The 24,783-nt window shown below is 45.3% G+C and overlaps 1 protein-coding gene across 2 annotated transcripts in view; it reads right to left on the bottom strand.

The window, feature by feature from the left end:
• THBS2 (thrombospondin 2) overlaps positions 1–24,783 on the bottom strand; it is a 542,122-nt gene that overhangs the window by 357,002 nt on the left and 160,337 nt on the right. The gene's annotated exons all lie outside the window — the stretch shown is intronic.

Raw genomic sequence — 24,783 nt, forward strand, 5'->3', positions numbered from 1 at the left:
TGGTTGTACCACCCACATTAGTAGCCCTGTAAACATTGCACAGACCTGCCACTACAGTGTCTGTGTGTGCAGTTTTAAACTGCCAATTCGACTTGGCAAGGGTACCCACTTGCCAGGCCTAAACCTTCTCTTTTCTTACATATAAGACACCCCTAAGGTAGGCCCTAGGTAGCCCCCTGTGCAGGGTGCAGTGTATATTTAAGGTAGGAGATATACTAATGTGTTTTATACGTCCTGACAGTGAAATACTGCCAAATTAGTTTTTCACCTTTGCAAGGCCTATCTCTCTCATAGGTTAACATGGGAGCTACCTTTAAATATGATTAAAGTGTATATTATTTTTGGTAGCAGATATACATGTGGAGTTTGGGGTCTCTGAGCTCACAATTTAAAAATACATCTTTTAGTGAAGTTGGTTTTAAGATTGTGTGTTTGAAAATGTCACTTTTAGAAAGTGGCCATTTTCTTGCTTAAACCATTCTGTGACTCTGCCTGTTTGTGGATTCTCTGTCTGGGTCAGTTTGACAGTTGGGCTGTTTGCACCTCTCTCTAGACAGTGACACAAAGGGAGCTGGGGTGTAGCCTGCATATCCTGATGAGCCATCTGTGCTAGGAGGGAGGGAGGAGTTGACACTTACACCTGAAAGGGCTGTGCCTGCCCTCACACAATGCAGTCTCCAACCCCCTGGCGTGTGTCTGGGCCCTGGCCGGGGCAAGGCAGGATCTCACAAACAAGAGACTTTCCTTTGAAGTAGGCCTACTTCAAAGGCCAAAATGGGTATAAGAAGAGCATATAACATTTCCACTCCCTTAAAAACACGTGACATCATCCTTTGAAATACACTGGCAGCCGAAGACAAGCCAAACGGCATCCTATTAAATAGAAACGTTCCTTCCGACGTTACAAAAGCTGTAAGTTATTTTTAATCATGATGTAACTTGATCTGGTGGTATGCACTCTTGAGATCGAGTTTACTGAAAAAACACGCTCCTTTCAATAATAACAGCATCTCATTGACATTCGGTAGAGGAAAAGTGTCTACTATGATGTTGTGATTGACGCTGCGTAAGTCCACACAAAATCTCAGACTTCCATCTGTTTTCTTCGCAATGACACCTGTCCTTCACTTTCCCTTTCACCTACACGACAAGCACCCCCTTTACTACATCTACCATCCGCATAACTATGAATCAAATCATCATCCATCAACCTATAGCTGCTACAACCATCCTCAAAATTACAGCTTTGCTCGTTTGCAGACTGTTGATCCTCATCCATCTGTACAGAACTTGCCTCACAAAGCTTAGCTACTCTCAAGTTCCACTTTTCACCATTCTCCAAAACCACAAAAAAAGATGCACTTCTCTCACTTTGAAAGTTCCACAGAACTTATGCCCGTTTTGATTTTAATTTTCACCCAGTCACCTTTACGGATTCCGTTAAAACTTACGTTAGACCACTCTTTGTTGCTCTCATTAGACTTTCTTTCCTTTCCCTCCCATAAACACATGTCCAACATAGTTCTCATCCGCACCGGGAACATTCTTGTCCCCGCCTTTCTAACTCTCATCAGCACAAAAGGAAGCTCACCCGTCACTCCATTCCTCGTAGTGCGATACGTCCAACATGTCCGATACAATTGATTCAATGCTGTTGCCGCCACACACCACCATTTGTACAGCCCCCTTCACCAATCAAATAGCCCTTTCTACAATTCAATTGGCACGGGGATTATACAAACTTGTGCGAGAGTGTTTGATTCCTGCCCTCTGCAAATAATCTTTCATTTCAGTTTAAACCAACTGAGTACCATTATCTGTAATGATCTTGTAGGGATACCCTTCTTCCCTAAAGATTGTTTTCAAGACCTTGATGGTAGACTTAGTGGTAATCTCCTTCATGAATCTCACCACCAACGACTTGGAATGAACATCCACCATCACCATGGCGAATCTCAACGGACTACCAACTTGCGATAATGGTCCTATAAAATCCATGCACACACTATGCCAAGCCATACCAGGATTCTCAATTACGCCCCAAAAGGATTGACGGGCAACTTTCAACCTTTTCTCGCTCTGCTTACACTGCACTTCTCCAACCACACTTCAACGTCATTGTCCATGCCTGGCCACCAAAACGTTTCTCTCAATCTTTTCTAGGTTAGAGTCTGACCCAAATGCCCCATATGTGTCAACTTAAACAAGTCAAATCGCAAACATGATGGAGGAATGAATTTATCACCTCTCATCAATATCTCACTTCCACACAAAGTCAATTCATCCAAAACTTTCAAATACGGCCGCGTGGATGTGCTTACACAACTCTCCCTCTTCGCACCACACTTCACTAACTCAATCACTTCACTTAAGACAACATCATCCTTCAAACTCCTTAACCACTTATCCTTAGGAATGGCCCCATGCATGCTCTCAAAAACATCTTCAACACTTGCAACAACAATATCTCCCTCACACTCCACAGTAGTTCGAGTACCATCTTGCACAGGCAACCGAGACAAACTATCGGGTTGTACATTACGCCAACCAGAAATGTATTCCACCACATACATATACTCTTGCAACTTTGAGGCCAATCTGACCAATCTAGCTGAGCCTTTCCCCGCACCACCAGGTGCCAACACCTTAACTAAAGGTTTGTTATCTGTGCGTAGCACAATAGGCGTTCCCCAAATAAAAGTGCCGAAGTACTCCAACGCCCAAGAAGCTGCTAAGGCCTCTCGTTCGATAACAGAATAATTCCTCTCACTGGGAGACAAAGTTCTGGAAGCAAACGCCACTGTCTTTTCACCCCCAGCATGATGCTGTGATAACAACGCACCTACTCCCACAGCGCTAGCATCCACCGTGACAATAGACTTGCGATTCACATCGAACGGTACTAAGACATCAGCATTGAACAATTCTTCTTTGATAGAATCAAAACATTTCTCTTGTTCAGCACCCCAAAAGAAACTTGTGTTTTTCTTAAGTAATTTCCTCAGACCATCAGTTTTGTCTGCAAAATTCTGAATGAATTTTGAATAGTACTCAATAAGGCCCATAAATGACCTCAACTGATCTTTGTTATTTGGTGGAGGGGCATCCCTAATAGATCTTAATAAATCTCTCTTAGGTTTCACACCCTCCCTCGAGAGAGTATGTCCCTGGTGGAGGGGCATCCCTAATAGATCTCAATAAATCTCTCTTAGGTTTCACACCCTCCCTCGAGAGAGTATGTCCCAAATATTCCACTTCCTCCACCAAAAACTTACACTTCTCTTTTTTGAGTTAACCCTGCAGATTTTAGTTTATCAAACACAGCTTTCAATGCAACATTATGGCTTTGAATAGTTTCCCCAAAAACAGGAATGTAATCTTGAAAAAATATAACATTTTCCACTCCCTTAAAAACACGTGACCTCATCCTTTGAAATACACTGGCAGCCGAAGACAAGCCAAACAGCATCCTATTAAATTGAAAAGTCCCTTCTGATGTTACAAAAGCTGTACGTTTTTTTGAATCGTGATGTAGCTTGATCTAGTGGTATGCACTCTAGAGATCGAGTTTCTGAAAAAACACGCTCCTTTCAATAATAACAGCATCTCATTGATATTCGGCAGAGGAAAAGTATCTACTATGATGTTGTGATTGACGCTGAGTAAGTCCACACAAAATCTCAGACTTCCATCTGTTTTCTTCGTAATGACCACTGGAGAGATCCATTCTGAGCTTTCCACAGACTCAATTAATTTTTTTGCCACCATATCATCAATGAGTTTCTTTACTTCCCCTCTGTTATGGGGATTTTCTGTGGAGGATGTTGTGCTGGTACTGCATTCTCTTTTAGCACAATTTTGTGTACATAACCTTTCAATGTTCCTATACTTTCCGCAAAGACTTCACTTGCTCCTTTAATGATATCATCAATGGACATATTCTCCACCACCATTAATTGAGAAGGGGTTCTCGGGTTGATCACAATATGAAGATCATATTGGTGTTGCCACCCTAAAATGGATGGTCCAGACTTGGCGGCATATACTTTGCCTTCCACTGATCTATCTTGAAATGTTATGTTCGCAAGCAGATAGCCTATAATGTCAATTTGCTCTCCTTGATAACCACCTGGATTTATATCTTTCAGCAGCAATGTAACCCCTGGCCATTCACGATCTACCATGTTTTTAGGTATGATGGTATACAAGGATCCCGAATCTACCATAAGTTGAACCATTCTACCTTCAATCATGAAGTTCGCCTTAGGTCAAGAACATCTCCCCATAACTGCACTTTGTACGCACAAAATCCTGTCTTTAGATTCTTCACTGATATCCAAATTCACATGACCTTGCACCATTGCCACATTACTCAACGATGCTCTACAAACTTTAGCGAAATGGCCTTTTTTTCCACACTTTCTGCATTCTTTACCATGCAGCCATCATGCTCTTTTTGAAGACCTCACTGGATCTTTTCCACTTTCTTGCATTTGTTAAGTTGAGGACACTCAATTGCTTCTTAAACTGGATGGGGATCTAGATCTGAACAGCAAAACCTTGTTCGGTCCAGGAGCAGTGGCAAACTAGATGTCCAAAATGGGCTTAAGTTAAATTCTGACAAAACTGACATATGGTTCTGGCTGGCCATCTCTTGCTTTGGTCTGAGGGCCAGAAACTATGGACCACACTCCTTCTGTGTCAGAAATTATGGTTCTTGCTTTAGAGGGGTTCTCAACTCCCTCAACCAATTATGTAGGACCTGGCCTTTATTGCAAGGTGTCCTCCATAAGTTTTTGCTGAAACAGTTTTTATTGGCATTAGGTCTCTGTGTTCTTTTTCCCTGCTAACCAGTGGTAATGTTTCTATGCTCTTTTGCTAAATCATGATAAACTGAACTACACATGATTGACAAATTTTGTTTACTTGTAAGTCCCCAGTAATTGGTACTACATGTACACAGAGCCTGTACATTAAATGCTACTAGTAGGTCTGCAGTGCTCATTGTACCACTCACTAAAGAAGCCTTTTAAAGCATGTTTCATGCCTGCGACTGAAACCTGTAGTGCAGTTTTAAAATGCCATTTTCACATGGCAAAATACACCTTTTGCCAGGCCTAAACCTCACTTCTTAAATCATATGTCACCCCTACGGAAGGTCCCAGAGGCTATAGGGCAGGGTGCATTGTATTTAAAAGGTAGGACATGCAGGTGTAAGTTTACATGCCCTGGTAGTGAAAAACTCAATCACTTATTTTTCACTACTATCAGGCCTACCTCTTCCATTGACGTATGTTGGGTTACCTTATTACATTGATTAAGGGCTAATTTCTATGGTTGGAAGCAGATAGAAATGTCATGTGATTTAAAATCCTCTTCAATGGTAATGTCAGATTTTAAGTCGCAATTCTGAAAATGCTAGAAAGTATGCATTTCCCCACCCAAACCACTTTTGTATCTCTGCCAGTGACCTGGGTAACAAGATTTTGAATGGCTCTGCAGTTGTGGTTTGTGTATTTCTAACATGGATGGAGACAAAAGGCACTCAATGAAGGCAGGATGGGACATCTTGGCTGCATTGCTGGAACAAAGCTCATCTCTGCCCCCACTTACATTTCAAAAGGCCTTGCCTCTAGCATATACAAAGGAACCTGGCACTAGCCCTTTATCATCCTAGACTTCATGGAGCTTTGACAAATGTCCAGAAGAACTTTCTAGAACCAGAAGTAGGAGTAGTATAGGGGATTCCCCACTTCAAAGACTTGCACCATGTATAGATATTGTATCTCCAAGAGGGCTCATCAGTCAATTCATGGACCTACAGATGTTACAGAAGAAAGACTGCCTTGTTCCCCAAGAGTACTGCCTTGCTTCTACCAGTGGACTGCATTGCTTCTTGAGACCTGCCTTGTTCCCCAGAGGACTGCACTGCTGCTTGAGGCCTGCCCTAATCTCTGAGAAGGAAGACTGGACCTGATCCTTTCATCCCACGCTACCTGAGTGATTCCAAGGGATGACCTGCTGCTCTGAGCTCCAGGGATAAAACAAGCTCCAGGGGCCTCCTTGCAACTACCCAGCTGACCTTTTGTAGTGGACCTGCTTGGACCTGCAACTGGACCTCACAAGAGTCTTGCAGGCCCAGATCACCAAGGAGCGCTTTTCCCCAGGTCCTAGACCCATGCCTGGTATAAGAAAGTACTCCTCCTGTAGTGAAGGAGAAATCTTGAAGTCTTGGGATTTTGATGACTGCAAACGGGCCCTTGCACTCTGAGACTCTGCACCCACCACAACGGCCAATGCGAAACTCCAGTTAATCTAACTCTTCACACTACCGCAACCACCATTGATGAACGGCATCACGATATCTGCACTTTGCAATTCAGCAACCACAGCCCATGGTGACACCAATGCAAAGCTCAAGCAATGACCGTCCGCCTAACCGGATCTTCATTCTACAGTGATGACCATTTGCGACACCAGGGCTACCCATACTGCTACAACAACGACCATCCACAACATTGTCCCTGCTTCTCGAGGCCTCCCCACCATGAATTGGACTTTGTGCCAGACTTTGAGAAAATAACTTTTTCAGGTGGACTAACAAGGTTCCTGTATCTAGGCCAAGCTCCATCGCAGTCGGCTTAAACACGTGACTTTCCTCGGTCTAGCACAATCAGATGACCGGGAGTGGCACTTTGTGCAGACTATGGCCCTCATTCTGACCCTGGCGGTCTTTGACCGCCAGGGCGGAGGACCGCGGGAGCACCGCCGACAAGCCGGCGGTGCTCCAATGGGGATTCCGACCGCGGCGGTAAAGCCGCGGTCGGACCGGCACCACTGGCGGGGTCCCGCCAGTGTACCGCGGCCCCATTGAATCCTCCGCGGCGGCGCAGCTTGCTGCACCGCCGCGGGGATTCTGACCCCCCCTACCGCCATCCAGATCCCGGCGGTCGGACCGCCGAGATCCGGATGGCGGTAGGGGGGGTCGCGGGGCCCCTGGGGGCCCCTGCAGTGCCCATGCCACTGGCATGGGCATTGCAGGGGCCCCCGTAAGAGGGCCCCTACATGTATTTCACTGTCTGCTGCGCAGACAGTGAAATACGCGACGGGTGCAACTGCACCCGTCGCACAGCTTCCACTCCGCCGGCTCGATTCCGAGCCGGCTTCATCGTGGAAGCCTCTTTCCCGCTGGGCTGGCTGGCGGTCTGAAGGAGACCGCCCGCCAGCCCAGCGGGAAAGTCAGAATTACCGCCGCGGTCTTTCGACCGCGGAACGGTAACCTGACGGCGGGACTTTGGCGGGCGGCCTCCGCCGCCCGCCAAGGTCAGAATGAGGGCCTATATCTACTGCATAACTCCGGGTCTACTGATTGGATGTGTGCCATTCTGGAATAATATTGTTTGTAAAAATTTGCTCTATTTCCTGAATTGGTTTGGGATTTTTCTTGTGTTATGCTTTCGTTTTGAGGTTTGTGTGCTGCATAAATACTTTACACATTGCCTCTAAGTTAAGTCTGAGTCTGCTTTTGTGCCACACTACCAGAGGATCAATCACCCTGACAAGGACTGTTTGTTGCCTGAGTGGGGCTTCCACTCCCTCACCCCATAACCATATCTATCTATCTATCTATCTATCTATCTATCTATCTATCTATCTATCTATCTATCTACAAAGGTTAAATGGATGTTATAGCTGTAAACTGTAATAAGATCTTACCTTACATAAAAATAAAAAAACCTCAGAAATGTATCACTGGAAAAAGCTAAGTTTGAAGGGAAGTTATGGTTAGGTGGAAATGTCAGTGGGTTAACATATAATGTTTTAAACTAACCAATCTGAAATTCACCAGTTATAGTTATCTCAAGTTACTATAAATTCTGCAGTGGAATAAATATAACGTGCGCCCCCACGTTGCACAGTGTTGCTGCCAAGTATGTAAATTCAGATGTCATTAGGGATGTTATCAATACAGCCACTAAACATTTCATAAGTTGTGTGGCACTATCAGGTCCACAGTGGATGAGGTAAAAGCACAAGGTCAACAGGAGCATGGAGCAGTGTAGCCCCTCCATAGTGCAGCACAGAGTCCAGAGAAAGGTCTAAACGGGTTCAACAATGCCTCAGTACAAATGTTAAACAGCAAAGGCAGCTCATATTTCTCTGCTCTTTACAGCTGCAGAGCCTTGTCTCTATTGCTTCACTTAATAACAAAACATAGAAGGTACTAAGTCAATGATCCCAGGAAGTATGAAAGGCTGAGCAAGCCAAACCTACTCTCAATTCCAAGATGTCAAACACACAAAAGGTGATGGGAGGAATTCTTGAACAAAACACTGACAATCGCTCTGGGTAGCATTCCCACCCATTGCTTTTTAGCCCACTGTGCCATTCTAGATGAGGCCTTGTTGTTTCAAATCAGTATTGACCATGCTCCTCATGAGAACAGTCCATCCTGAACGACCATGCAAGGTCCCCTGCACAAGGGAATACATGCAACCCCAGACTGGTTTCAGCCTTGTTAGAACTCATCATTGGCGTATAGCTTGGATCCTGATGCACAATCCCAAGAGATGTCATTCGAATTCTAAAAAACCAAGCCTGAAACACAAAGGGAATGGGATGGTATCCAGTCCCAATACAGATCTTCTCAAAGTCCTCTCCCTGCCCAGCCAAAGAATACCTCCAACTACCTTTACCTTCTCCTCCACTAGACACCATGGATCTACCAAGGAAATCCAACAATACTCCAATCTCCCCTGAGAGCTCCCACAAAAGCAAGAAAAACAAAGTCAGGATTCAGCTAGAACCAGATGTTCTTCTGCTCATAGGATCAGTACCCCCTATCTCAGCCCCCTGGTAACCAGTTGGCACCAATCATCATAGCAGCCCCTCCCCTAAACACCAAACACTTGTTGTTCTCTAGCTCTACTGTGCTCCACCTCTGACCATGAAGGAATAATAAAAACTTTCTGGTTAGAAAAGGAGTCTTTGGTTGGCAGTCAGGTTACCCCCTGTCCACACAAGGACCCTCACTCTAGTCAGGGTAAAGGAGAATCACACTCAGTTAACCCCCGCTCACCCCCTTGGTAGCTTGGCATGAGCAGGCAGACTTAACTTTAGAAGCAATGTGTAAAGTATTTGTACCAACACACACATTAATACAGTGAAAACACTACAAAGTGGACACCACACCAGTTTAGAAAAATTGGCAATGTTTATCTAAATCAAACAAGACCAAAACGACAAAAATCCAACATACACAAGTCAACATATGAATTTTCAAAAGAATAAGAGTCTTAGGCCCTCATTCCAACCCTGGCGGTTTGAAACCGCCAGGGCGGATTCCGACCCCCTTCCCGCCACCCTGTTTCTGGCGGTTTACACCGTTCCAGGATGGCGGGAACGGGTGTCGTGGGGCCCCTGGGGGCCCCTGCACTGCCCATGCCACTGGCATGTGCAGTGCAGGGGCCCCCTAACAGGGCCCCACAAAGATTTTCACTGTCTGCTCAGCAGACAGTGAAAATCGCGACGGGTGCCACTGCACCCGTCGCACCCCTGCAACTCCGCCGGCTCCATTCGGAGCCGGCTTCATGGTTGCAGGGACTTTCCCGCTGGGCCGGCGGGCGCTCTTTTGGAGGGCGCCCACCGGCCCAGCGGGAAAGTTGGAATGGCCGCCGCGGTCAGAATGACCGCCTTAATCCTTATAAAACAGTAAAAATGCTGTTCTTACACAAAGTATCTAGTTAGCATAAAAAATAAAGCCGCACGGGTAAGCGCACATCGGAAAAGGGAGCGATGCATTGATTCCTTCCTCGCAAGGGAGGCCGTGCGTCATTTTCTTCTCCGGAGGGGTCGGCAATGCGTCCTTTCTTCTCCCTCACAAGAGAGCAATGTGTCGATTTCCAGACGGGGCACCTGCAGAGTCGGGTGGACTTTGACGCCCAGGGACGATGCGTGGAAAATACTGTTGCACAGTGTTAGAAAACCATGCTGTGTGGGGTTTGCGTCATCATCAGTAGCTGAAAGTGGGTGTTGTGCTTCATTTCTCAAGCCACGATGCGGCGATCTACCAGCTGCGCAGCAGGTGGAGCATTGATTTTAGCCACGAGGCTGGTGGCGCGTCGTTTATCAGCTGCGTCGCAGATGGTGAGTACTAAATTTCCCCGCACCGCCTTCTGTACATGGATTTTTAACTCTTGTCTGCCAACTTCACTTTTCAAGGGCCCAGGGACCGATAGGATACCACTTGGCAGCGCAGGAGTCTCAGTAGAGAGTCCAGGTGTTAGCAGAGGAAGTCTTTGATGGCCCTGAGACTTCAAAACAGGAGGCAAGCTCAGTTCAAGCCCGTGGAGATTCTTCACAAGCAGAAATGCACAGCTAAGTCGAGTCTTTGACCCCTTTCACAGGCAGAAGCAGAAACTGCAGGATAGCCCAACAAAGCACAGTCACAGCAGGGGCAGCACTTCTCCTCAGCTCTTATCCTTGCAGAGATTCCTCTTGACTCCAAAAGTGATCTGATTTTCAGGGGGTTTGCTCCCAATACTTATACCCCTTTCTGCCTTTGAAGTTGGCAAACTTCAAACGGAAGTCTCTCTTTTGCAAGATCCTGCCAGGCCCCAGACACACACCAGGGGGTTGGAGAGTGCATTGTGAGAGTGCAGGCACAGCCCATTCAGGTGTAAGTGACCACTCCTCCCCTCCACTCTAGCAAAGATGGTTCATCAGGATATGTAGGCTACACCCCAGCTCCATCTGTGTCAATGTCTAGAGGGGATTCACAAACAGCCCAACTATCAAACTGGCCCAGACAGGGAATCCACAAACAGGCAGAGTCACAGAATAGTTTAAGCAAGAAAATGCCTACATTCTACAAGTGGCATTTTCAAACTAAAAATCTAAAAACCAACTTCACTAAAAGATGTATTCTTAAATTGTGAGTTTAGAGACCCTAAACTTCATATTTCAATATGCTCTCAAAGGGAATCTGCACTTTAAAGTTATTGAAAGGCAGCCCCCATGTTAACCTTTGAGAGAGATAGGCCTTGCAACAGTGAAGACTGAATTTAGCAGTATTTCACTGTTAGGACATGTAATACACCTAAGTACATATCCCATCTTTAACATACACTGCACCCTGCCCATGGGGATTTAGAACTGCACACACAGACACTGCAGTGGCAGGTCTGAGCCATGTTTACAGGGCTAAGAATGTGGGTGGAACAACCAGTGCTGCAGGGCCACTAGTAGCATTTAATTTACAGGCCCTAGGCACCTCTAGTGCACTTTACTAGGGACTTACTAGTAAATCAAATAAGCCAATCATGGATAAACCAATCAATAATACAAGTTAAACAGAGAGCATATGCACTTTAGCACTGGTTAGCAGTGGTCAAGTGCCCAGAGTCGTAAAGCCAACAAGGCAGGTAAGAAAAAATAGAAGGAAGGAGGCAAAATGTTTAGGGATGACCCTGCAAAAAAGGCAATTTCCGACATTTCCCATTATTCCTCCCTTCCTACCATATCTGCCAAGTGATCCCATGCCTGCACAGCACCGCAGCCATCTCTTACCCATCCTGTTCCACCAGCAAGACTTGGCACGATGGTTAACCTAGAGCCCATACTTGCATTGTTAAATGAACAAACAAATTACAGAATGCAAAGTGCAGGTGGGCAAAAGAAGCCAAGAGAAACTAAAGCTTCACATGTCAAAGATCCTCCAGGTAGCCATTCTACCATCCCCTCAATTTACCTCTGAGATTTCCACTGCCTATCCCGGGGGCCTGCCACCCCTGCAGAATCTACATTTCCACTGTTAGGCCTGCGATTCAGCTCTATCTGAACCCATCCTAATGTACAACAAATCCAGGTTCAGCCCTCTCTCACTAGTAAAGTTGTTTAACAGATCAAGAGGGTAATGGAATAAAGGTAAAAGGCAAGAATGGTGCCAGTGATCGAATTGACAAGAAAGGTAAGGCCCAGGTGATGTAGGATCTGACTGCAAGCAAACAGAATCAAGATCTCCACTTCAACATTTAGCCATTACTTTTTCATGTATATTTATCATTTGCATGAAAAAATGTCACACTGGAGTTTTCATACAAAAAGATATGCAGTACGTATATAATCATCATTGTGATCTTTACTTCAGCATATCAGCCATAAAAGAAGAGTTTAAAAAAAGTTGTAATTCTATAAATACATAAAAACATCACTGAAATAATCAATTGTAAGATACTAAAAAAATCAATACTAAAAAGTAAAATGATAATATAACTAAAAAATACCAAACATGAGTGCCATTGCCAGTAAGTAAAAACACTATACAAAGTTAATCAGGGGATTAAGAGGACAAAAAAGAGGACAACTCTGGTGACACATTATTCAATACTCAATTATGTTAGTTAAATGGTTGCTGCCTCTACTGTTATGGAACAGAATTTGCCCCTAATTCTCCACATGGAAGATAAAAATCTTGAAATGGCAAAGTCTAGGGGTCGACTTGGATTGAACTGCAAAATGCTAAAGGCTTCCAGGTGCCGTCTTGTTCCTAAATTGCGGCATACAGGGGTCAACCATTTGCCCCTCACAAACTTATATGCAGGGAAAAAGAAAAGAACACAAATACTATCGCTGGTGAAGTTCCACAAGACAGACAAGTCAGCTGAGTGGTTTTTATGGTACCAGCCCACCCATTGGTAAGTCAATGTAGTGGCTGGGTCCCAAACCAAAACTGTCTATACAGCTTCCTTGCCTATGTGGGCTGGATCTGATGGTACCAATCCTCTGCTTTATAGCCATCTTTTGATTAGAGAAAAACAGCAGTCAGTGGACCCTGAGTAGTCCTAGATAACAAGGTGCTCAGTTTGTACTGCAAATATGTTCTCTTAAGGACTGTTTTTGAGATAAATGGAGAAATCTCCGAAGGGGCCTCCCACAGACTATCGTTACCTATCGCTCTCAGGGTCTCACCCACGTACTTAATCCAGAGTAGATTTCTTGACCCGGTCGCTTGTGTATTTTGTCCTACCCTAATCAATAGGACTTCAATTCTGGGGTGGCCCAGATACTCATCCAAAATAAAATCAGGCTCATACCCACCCCATCAATGATTGATTGGAGCTCCATGTTCAGCCTAAGAGGCAACAGAGGGGTACTAACAGGGAGACTCAACAATTGTCACAGAAATCAATTTTCTATGACCTCAAAAGCTTTCAAGTCCTTATGACCCCATAGCTCTGTGCCATACAAAGCAGCACCCCGGGCTTGATAGTTATAAACTTGTAACACCGGGGAACGGTGCTGAGAAGAGAGGCAGTGTGCTCCCTGGGATGCACCTGTGGTACTGTTACCTGTGAAGACCTGGGCAACATTTCAGCAAACCCAGATGATTTTTCTCTGCTCGCTACTACTTCTGCTCTCTACTGATGAAGGGCTAAACCCAGAAACAACAGCAAAACCTGCACCATCTTGGGTGAAAAACGACACTAACTTTGAAGTAAGCATACTGCGTTTACCAGAATGCAATGGGGTGAGCTATGCTGGGATGAGAGGCAGTATGCCCCCATGTTTTTAGTCATATCCTCTTTTATTCTTCTAGACGATGAACTCCCTTGCATGTTCTTTTTTTCTGTGTACCCATCTAAGGTCTCCTCCTGAAACCAATTTGGATTTAACTTTGTGCCTGGGAGTCTACCCTTTGGTGAGAGGAATCGAGATATGCCCATGACTGAGATAGAAGTAGTGTGATATGACCACGACATTTTTTCAGTGCCTTGTCTGCTGGTTCGCCCGAGAGGTTAGCTAGCTGAAGACATTCTCTGATCATTCTGTTTACCTCCCCAACTAACCCATTAGCCCCAAGGCAATATAAAGCTCTTCTAAAATGTTAGCTGGACATCTTCCCAAGGAACTCTTTCATGGCATCCGAAGTGAGTTGGACCCCATTATCCATGATGAGAATGCTAGGTATGCCTTCTACCATAAATGAGTAGGTGAGGAACTCAATGAGATCAAGTGCGATGATAAGGTTCACCACCTGTGTGATTATTCAATGGGAAAGGTAGTCCAATAATACCAGTGTTAGAAAGTGGATTATTGGTAAGGACAAGTAGGCACCTACACTTAGTAACATGCCACAATCCCACACTAAGTCTAGTCAAGGTCTCAGTAAATTAATCCTTGCTCAACCCTTGGTCGCCTGGCCCACGAACAGATAGGCTTAACTTAAGGGACAGGTGCGTAAAGCATTTAATATCAACAAAACAAACAACAAGTACAACACAACACACAATAAAAATCTAAGACCAATTCATAAACATGGGAAATATTTTTGTCTTTACAATTATACCAAAATGACAAAAATCCAACGTAGGGAACCTATGATATGAATTTTTAAAGATTTACAAAAAAATGTGCGTTCTAGTGCTGAAAAGTAAGAAGTCCCACCCAGGGACATCTGGTCATGGTTGACCGGGCAAAGTCAAAGCTGACCACGATGGACCCCAAGTTGGATACACTGAGTGGTAGGCCCGCTGAAATTTAATCTTTTGACTTAGTCTCTTTTTTTGAGCTTTTTCTTTTTTCGTTGGTTAAGGCTCCTCTTCAGGCCGGCTTATGAAGCAATGCAATTGACTTGACTCAGCAGAAGGTCCTGGTCAACTCCTGGAAGTCTCGTTGACAGGGAAAAGCTCTGAAGCTTCAGCTTGATGAACCTGAAATTCAGGCTGGGTCATGGTTCAAAATCGCCGGCTTGACGCTCGTCGACATGTTAGTCACCTTATGGAACTCTTTCACAAAGATGCTCCAAACTTCTGTATCTGCTATTAGAAGTCTTTTTTCGGTTCCTGAAGTGGCTGCAATCTTGATTCAAGGTTACGGACGTTTATGCAGAACTTGATGCTAGCAGACCCTGATGAGCTCCTTTGCACCTGTTGCTTACAGGGAGTCCACTCCTGGTGCTGTAGAAGCAAGGCAAAGTCCTTTTCTTGGTGAAGCCCTGGGTATGCAGTTGGTGCAGTCCTTCAGGTACAATCCAGGGGTTCAGAAGGGCAGTCATCTCCAGTAGTTTCTTCCAGCAGGGATCATATTAATGTTTGATCCTAGGCTGGTAAGCAGGAGGGGCACCCCTGACCAGTGGGGTGCAGGGTGCAACCCTCTGGGGTGATCATTTCCTACTAAGTGTGCCAAAAATCAATACCACAGAGCAACATTCTTTAAAAATCCAAGATGGAGAAATTTTCTCCTTGGAGGTTACATCTGGCTAAGCCCACCCACTGGTTTGGCGAAGTTTCACTAACACATCCCTTCCAGCCCCTCTCCTAATCTAATTATGGAGGCTCCTATGTGGCTGGAGGAGCAGGAAATGAGGGAGATCTAGTTTCTATCCATGGTGGCTTCCCTCCTTTGAAAAGCAGTTTGGCCACTCTAGCCCCCTTCCTGCTCTGCGATCTGCTGCAGCAGTTCTCCTCCCAACAGATTCTTCCTTTGTTTGAGCCCAGGCCACTTCACACCTCACTGAGGTAGCTTGTCTCAGGTTTCCAGAGACTGACCACTCAGGAAAGGACACTACACTGCTGATTTTGGTAACTTTCAGAAAGAGTTCTATAACTCTTTCTCCGTACTAGTAATAATAAATCCAACCTTTGCAAGGTGTTGAATTTATTTTAACTTTTAATTTGATATAAAACATGCCAAATATAGCTCTTTTCTAATGGAAATGAGACTTCATTATTTGTAAATAAAGCCTCCCAATGTCAGCTTATGGAGCTAACGTACTACAATGGGGAAAACTAATTTGGCTGTTTTTTCCTCAATAGGGGGTGTAAAGCATCTTTTAAAAAGCCCCTGCTTGAATTTACACTGCATCCAACTCTTGGGGCACCTTGGGCATGATGTAGGGGTGACTTATATGTAAAAATAAGATAGTTTAGGACTTAGTAAGTACTTTTAATTCCAAAGTCGACTTTGGGGTTAACTTTAATTTAAAAGCAAGGCAGGCCTGTTTTTACAATGACACCAGACACCGCAGTAGTGCACCCTTGGGTGCCATGACTACTCTGGGGTCCCTAAACCTACATGCCCTACCATATACCAGGGGCTTATAGGTAGGTTATGAAAGCCAATTATAATTATACCAAATTTGCATATGTCATTTTAAACAGAGCAATGGCCCTGGGACTGCTGCCCAGGGCCAATCAGTCAGAAAACACCAGTATTCAGTTACAAATGGGGCTAAAATATGAGGGGACTGCTGCAATCAGCCCAGGTTTTTCACAACCAGCATATATTTTCCTGCCCAAAATTGCACTGATTGCTTATTAGAAAGTAGTCAGTCGTCAAGCTCTGCGGCCTGCCGGACAAGGCCGTATACGAGATCAAACCTACTTTTCTGTGCTCAAAACTTAGCTACTATCTGCCTTACAGCTAGTTAGCGTCTTCAAAGAAGGCTCTTCTGCAGAACCTATGTATTCGTACCTCCAGATATAGTGGCAGATTTTTCTCATATTTGGCCTGGCATCCCTGGAATAATCTTCCTTTTCATATCCGTAGGTGTACCCATTTTTTTAATTTTAAGATGTTAATAACACAGTTGTTGTAAAAAGTGCCACCTTTGCCTGAACAGCACAGCGCTGAGCTACTCCTTTGGAAGTGAGTCATGCTCTATATCAAGTAATAATAACATAATGTGACATCCCAAAAAGGTCTTGATTTCCTCTTGTAAATCATTAGGTCTTGCTGGCCATCCTAGGACATTTTTTTCTTTTACTAGCTACAGTGTTACATCATTATCCATACTTTTATCCCATTCCCCTTTCGATAGTCCTAGAACCTTGACAAATAAAATAGGATCCATAGAAGAAACAGTTTCTCTTCTTCCCCTCTCCAGTGTACAATGGACAAGAAGTCTGTGGCTATGTTTTTTGGACCTATTCAATCTTAAAATTGTATCCTTCTAAACCTAGGATCTATTTTGCTCAACTGGAAGTGGCCTTATCCCTTTCTTTAGAGGTAAAGATAAATGGAAGAGGTTTGTGATTTTTTTGTAGCATGAATGGCTACTCCCACAAAAATAAGTTAACATGGGTTGTGGCCCAGTAGCAGGCTAAGGCTTCTCTTTCTATGATGGAACTTTCCCTTTCAGTCAGCCAAGCTCAAAAAGGACTTGAGTTTCTCTTTGTTCGTGGGCCAGGGAGCTTCACTGACTACTATCATCAAATCCAGTTTAGGTGTAATCCAGTCATTGGAGATGGTGTGACCCAGATATTCTAGCTTACTCCTTTTTGTCATTTTTCCATTTTGAACATTATGGGGGTCATTCCGACAGGCTGGCGGTGCTTCCCTGCCCATTCTGACCGCGGCGGTAAAGCCGCGGTCAGAAAACCGGGTCCGACGGTTTCCCACCGGATTTCCCCCGGCTGGGCAAATCTGCCAGGGCAGCGCTGCAAGCAGCGCTGCCCAGGGGATTCTGACCCCCTTCCCGCCAGCCTGTTTCCGGCGGTTTACACCGCCAGGAAGAGGCTGGCAGGAACGGGTGTCCTGGGGCCCCTGGGGGCCCCTGCACTGCCCATGCCACTGGGATGGGCAGTGCAGGGGCCCCCTAACAGGGCCCCAGCCTGCTTTTCACTGTCTGCCTAGCAGACAGTGAAAAGCGCGACGGGTGCAACTGCACCCGTCGCACACCTGCAACACTGCCAGCTCCATTCGGAGCCGGCTTCAATGTTGCAGGCCCCCTTCCCGCTGGGCCAGCGGGCGCTAACATTGTTAGCGCCCGCTGGCCCAGCGGGAAGGTCGGAATGCCGCCAGCGGTCTTTTGACCGCGGAGCTGTCAAATGGCGGTTCCCGCCAGGCGGGCGGTGACCGCCGCCCGCCGGGGTCAGAATGACCCCCTAAATCTGCTTCATTGAGGGCTGTGAAAAGGTTTCTTAATATGCAGTTTTTAGCACTTTCAGAGGCCCCATATACTAAGACATAATGTTGGAAGCACAATACATTCTCTATGCCTTCCAGTATGTTCGGCATCACCCTTTGAAAAACAGAAGCTTCTGAAGCCAAGCCGAAGGCCATCCTGCAAGTTCTGTATGCTCCCTGAGGGGTTATGAATGATGTGAGCAATTTTGAGTCAGGATTTAGTTCGATCTGGTAGGATGCTAATGAGAGAATAATTGGCTTCTCCTATTAGACTTATCATGTCATTGATTCTCTGCAGTGGGAATCTGTCAACCCATATGTTGGCATTAAAGTCTCTTAGTTCTACACATAACCGTATTCCCCTTACACAGTGTTTTTTATAACTACAATGGGAGCTAACTACACAGAACTTTCAATCAATTCAATGAGCCCGCCGCTGATTAACTAATTACCTCATTTCTGCTTCTAAGGTTCCTGCAGTAGATGAGGAAGGGGCCATGCTTTATGCACCACTGGTACTGCTTTTTCCTTCAATATCATTCTGTGCTGAAAATTTTCAAACCGCCCACCTGTCCTCAAACAAACCTGGGAATCTTTGCCGATAACCATACCCATAATTGATCTTTCTACCACCATGGCTTGCTCTGTATTATCGGGATCTAATTTTATTCTCAGTTCCTTTTGATGTCTCCAGCCTACTAGGTTTGAAGCCTTCTCTACTACATATACATTCTCAACAGTGTGGTATCCCTGGAATGAAGTGTGCATTGATAACATACCCACCAAAGGTATTGGGTCTCTATTGTAGCCTCCTGGCTTAACATCTGCTGCTGGGGGGATATACCCTTAATCCTTGAACTTATTCTTGAAAATGTTATGATCTATAAACGTAAATGGCAAATGGGAATCAGCAAACACTATTGACTTCTCACCAATCCAGGGCTACATCACAAACAGGATAATTATTGTTACTCTTCTCCTCCTTTACTTTTATCTGGACTATAAATTTACCAGCAATCTCATTCAAATTTTCAATCACATGTACTTGCTTATTCCCCGTTTTCAAATTCCAACATACTTGGGCATAGTGTTTCCTGTTATTGCACTTCCTACACACACTGTTGTGGGCTAGACAACTTGGACTATTCGCTAAATGATTGTAATTTCCGCAACAATAACATTTGTTTTCTTCTACTTCTTTTTCAGTGTCCAATTTCTTTCTGGAATGTACTTCATAAACCTTTTGCTCATGGTCTTGGTTCATTGTTGGTTCATTATGAACAGGATGATCAGTTACCACCCTTACTGTATCGGAATTCGTAGTCTGTTTCATTTCTTTAAAGCACTCTTTTGTGTGTGCTGCACTCTTTGTAATGTCAATAGCCTCCCTTAAAGCTGGGTTACCCAATAATAATTGCTCCTGAATATGAGGATTGTTGGTGCATAGAATCAATTGGTCCCTTACCAATGAGTCACACAGGGGTCTAAATTCACAGGTGATCGACATGCCCCTCAGGAAAGCTTTGTAGCTAGATACATTTTTGTTTTTACCCTGTGTTCTTCTAAAGAATTTAGGTCCCTCTAGCACTAGGTTAACCTCCTGACCAAAGTGTTCTTCCAATTTATGATATGTCATTTGATACACATTTGCCATATCCTCGTTTTTATCTTCATTTAATTATGGATTGGTTAGACTCTCATATATTTTTCTTCCTTGTATTCACAGGCTGTGCAAAATGATATGTTGCTTCCTCAATGGAGAGAATTTCTCACCGTTTACAGCTATCAGATATGACTCAAAGTGTTTTACTCACTCCTTCCATGACAAAACTAAATCTCCTTCATTTAGGAGGGTCATACTCGCTGTGGTCATTCTGAGCAGATCAAATTAAGGTTCTGACACTAAAGCTCACATGCAACTAGAACCAATGTTATGACTCCTTTAAGTTAATTTTCCAATTGGGACTACTTAAAATAAGTTGTATCAGTTCACTATTGTTCTGTACACTGTGGGGATGCTCACTTAAATGACACAGTATTATTTTTTTGTCTTGGTAAGGTTGATGCGGGGTGGAGAATCAGAGAGCTTTACGAGGAGTCCTGTTTCTAATTGTGGGCTAGGTGACTAAACTGTTTCCCAACACTAAATTCCCAACTCAAACTCTGCACGTTGAGCTCGTTGCCTTGCTGAAAACTCAGACAGGCTCCCAGGGTACCCTTAGAGGCAATTCCCCAGGCTTCAGCGCCCCTCCTTGATTCTGTTGGCAGAGCTTGTTGCCGAACCGTTTCTGCTGGCTGCTCTCCTCAGAGGGAAAACTCCGCCTGACAGTAGTCCTCAGGGAAGATTCTACCGGCTCCTCACACCACTCAAGGGGAAAAAGAAAAGAAAATCCAGCTGCTCAGACTTCTCTTCACATAAGATGGAAACAAGCTGCCAACTCCACGCAATTAAATGAGTTTGTGCGTGACCTGCAGCTCTCCTTCCCACATGCCTCCTCTCATCTGAAGGACCTCCGACCACTGACAACACCTTGAACTGAGATATCTTGTAAGCACTCTGTGGCTCCTGCAGCTCTCCTTACTGATGCACTCTGTTGCCCAACAACTATAATCATCTGAGCAAGTGGATGCTGGTTCAGCCCCTTGCACTACTGTCACCCCCACTTCTGAGGTAATCCACTTTGACACAGCTATACTTTGCAAACCGACTTATGTACTCCTTTTTTCTGCACACTTTGTATATGTCCACATTTTCTGCCAGGTTTGTGAGGATACTTGTTACCTCTGTCGTCCTTCTATTTTCTTGGCAGCCTCTCAGTAAAAATTGCTCAATCTGAAGTAGCTTCTCTTTGGTATGCACCGGGGTGGGGGTGTCGCAAGCACCCCCCTGCACAACCTAATATCCCATCCTCATTGTCATATGTTGAAATAAGCAATATTGAGTAGTGGACTGAAGTAAATATAAGATTTATTGTCTTCCAGAGCAATGTCAAACGACACCCCAAGGCCATCTCACTTCACTTCGTAACAATTGTCATCAATTTCATGAAACATTCCTTTAAATATATGAGCAGGGGAAAACTGGGACAAAGGACAGGATTCTAGAGTATTAGGGGAATTATGTAAACGGTAAGTGTAGGAGGCTGGCTTGGCTTATAGTGGGTACCTTGTGGTACGTACACCCTGTGCCAGGTCCAGTTATCCCTTATTAGTAGAATAGAGGTGTTTCTAGCAGCTTAGGCTGATAGAAGGTAGCTATGGCAAAGCAGCTTAGGCTGAACTAGGAGACATTCAAAGCTCCTACTATACCACTTATATCACATAGCACAATGTCATATGAAAACACAATACTCAGAGTTACTAAAAATAAAGGTACTTTATTTTAGTGACAATATGCCAAAAGTATCTCAGAGAATACCCTCACTTAGGAGGTAAGTAATATACACAAGTTATATGTACACAAACCCAAAACAGGTAAGTAACAGTAAGAAAAGTAGTGCAAACAATGTAGAATCACAATAGGATGCAACAGGTAGACATAGGTCTAGGGGCAACACAAACCATATACTCCAAAAGTGGAATGCGAATCACGAATGGACCCCAGACCTATGGGAGGTTGTAGAGGGTCGTTGGGACTGTGAGAAAACAGTAAGGGTGTCCAAAATACCCCACCCCAAGACCCTGAAAAGCAGGAGTAAAGTTACTTTACTACCCCAGAAAGACACAATAGTCATGATAGGGGATTCTGCAAGAACCACATGCACCAGCAAAACACTGAAGACGGATTCCTGGACCTGAGGACCTGTAAAGGAAGGGGACCAAGTCCAAGACTCACGAAAGTGTCCAGGGGGGGCAGGTGCCCACAAAACCCCGGATGAAGGTGCAAAAGGGCTGCCTCTGGGTGGAAGAAGTTGAAGATTCTGCAACAACGAAAAGGGCTAGGAACACTTCCTTTGGATGGAAGATGTCCCACGGCATGCTGGATGTTGCAGAAGTGTTTCCAGGCAGAAATGCCGCAAACAAGCCTTACTAGCTGCAAGAGTCTCAGTTGAGGATTTTGGGTGCTGCTGGGGATCAGGAAGGACCAGGATGTCGCCCCTTGGAGGAGGAGACAGGAGGGGTGCTCAGCAACTCAAAGAGCCCCCGCAGAAGCAGGCAGCACCAGCAGAAGTACCGAAACAGGCACTAAGAAGAACTGTGAACTCAGAGTCACAAAAGGAGGGTTCCACGACGTCGGAGTCCAACTCAACGAGTTGGGCAATGCAGGACGGAGTGCTGGGGACCCAGGCTAGGCTGTGCACAAAGGAATCCTTGGAGAAGTGCACAGAAGCCGGAGCAGCTGCAAATCACGCAGTACACAGGTTTGCTGTCTGGTGTGGGGAGGCAAGGACTTACCTCCACCAAATTTGGACAGAAGGGCCACTGGACTGTGGGAGACACTTGGACCGAGCTCCTGTGTTCCAGGGACCAGGCTTGTCAGGATGAGAGGGGACCCAGAGAACCGGTGATGCAGATGTTTGGTGCCTGCGTTAGCAGGGGGAAGATTCCGTCGAACCACGGGAGATTTCTTCTTGGCTTCCAGTGCAGGGTGATGGCAGGCAGCCCTCAGAGCATGCACCACCAGGAAACAGTTGAGAAAGCCGGCAGGATGAGGCGCTACAATGTTGCTGGTAGTCGTCGTGCTACTTTGTTGCGGTTTTGCCGGCGTCCTGGAGCAGTCAGCGGTCGATCCTTGGCAGAAGTCGAAGAGGGAAGTGCAGTGGAACTCTGGTGAGCTCTTGCATTCGTTATCTGAGGAATAGCCCAGAGGAGAGACCCTAAATAGCCAGAAAATGAGGTTTGGCTACTGAGAAAGGAGGCTTGGCTACTGAAAGAGGTAAGCACCTATCAGGAGGGGTCTCTGACGTCACCTGCTGGCACTGGCCACTCAGAGCTGTTCATTGTGCCCCAACACCTCTGAATCCAAGATGGCAGAGGTCTGGGACACACTGGAGGAGCTCTGGGCACCTACACTGGGAGGTGCAGGTCAGGGGAGTGGTCACTCCCCTTTCCTGTGTCCAGTTTTGCGCCAGAGCAGGGCTGGGGGATCCCTAAACCGGTGTAGACTGGCTTATGCAGAGATGGGCAGCATCTTTGCCCATCAAAGCATTTCCAGAGGCTGAGGGAGGCTACTCCTCCCCAGCCCTTCAGACCTATTTCCAAAGGGAGAGGGTGTAACACCCTCTCTCAGAGGAAATCCTTTGTTCTGCCTTCCTGGGACTGGGCTGCCCAGGCCCCAGGGGGGCAGAAACCTGTCTGAGGGGTCGGCAGCAGCAGCAGCTGCAGTGGAGACCCTGGAAAGGCAGTTTGGCAGTCCTCGGGTTCTGTGCTAGAGACCCGGGGATGCATGTAATTGTCCCCCCAATACCAAAATGGTATTGGGGTGACAATTCTATGATCCTAGACATGTTACATGGCCATGTTCGGAGTTACCATTGTGATGCTACACATAGGTATTGACCTATATGTAGTGCTCGCGTGTAATGGTGTCCCCGCACTCACAACGTCCGGGGAATTTGCCATGAACAACGTGGGGGCACCTTGGCTAGTGCCAGGGTGCCCACACACTAAGTAACTTGGCACCCAACCTTCACCAAGTGAGGGTTAGACATATAGGTGACTTATAAGTTACTTATGTGCAGTTCAAAATGGCTGTAAAATAACGTGGATGTTATTTCATTCAGGCTGAAGTGGCAGTCCTGTGTAAGAATTGTCTGAGCTCCCTATGGGTGGCAAAAAAAATGCTGCAGCCCATAGGGATCTCCGGGAACCCCAATACCCTGGGTACCTAGGTACCATATACAAGGGAAGTATAAGGGTGTTCCAGTGTGCCAATGAGAATTGGTAAAATTAGTCACTAGCCTGCAGTGACAATTTTAAAGCAGAGAGAGAGCATAAACACTGAGATTCAGGTTAGCAGAGCCTCAGTGATACAGTTAGGCACCACACAGGGAACACATACAGGCCACAAACGTATGAGCACTGGGGTCCTGGCTAGCAGGATCCCAGTGACACATAACAAACACACTGACAACATAGGGTTTTCACTATGAGCACTGGGCCCTGGCTAGCAGGATCCCATTGAGACAGTAAAAACACCCTGACATATACTCACAAACAGGCCAAAAGTGGGGGTAACAAGGCTAGAAAGAGGCTACCTTCCTACAGTAAGACATACCATGATAATAGTAAAGTTACAGCTTATTACATTAATAACAGCATATGACAGCAACAACTATGTGGGAGCTACTTCTCTGTACAGATATGCAAGCTCTGTATCACACTTTTAAATCAATTAAGGTCGATAATCTAGAATTTAGAAGAGGAGAAAAATATCTGGTTGTTTCCAAAAAGATAATTTCAACCGGGTGCAGCGTACAGGAGCTACTGTTTTTATATGAAAACCTCTATCCTATTTCACACATTATTTCATTCCACTCCTCATTCAATTATATGCTTTAACAAGCATGCAATGGCATGACTGGCGCACACATCCGATCCACCCATAGGAACCAATAGGTCTCTACCATAGGCAACACCTGAAAAATCATTTGCTCTGCTATTTATAACAGAGTAGAAGCTTGCTTGATCTGCTTATTAACATGCCTACCAAAACACAACTGATGCACACTTCTGATTCACCTATAGAAACCAATGGGTCTCTAGCACAGGCAACACCTAAAAAAATGTGTTCTGCTGTTCATAACAGAGATGATGCCTGCTTGATCTACGCTTTAACACGTGTGCCTTAACACGACTGGCAGACACTTCTGATCCACTCATAAGAACCAATAGGTCTAAACCATAACCAACATCTCAAAAAACATTTGTCTGCTA

Source organism: Pleurodeles waltl, chromosome 5 (assembly GCF_031143425.1).
Source record: "Pleurodeles waltl isolate 20211129_DDA chromosome 5, aPleWal1.hap1.20221129, whole genome shotgun sequence".
Taxonomy (NCBI): Eukaryota; Metazoa; Chordata; class Amphibia; order Caudata; family Salamandridae; genus Pleurodeles; species Pleurodeles waltl.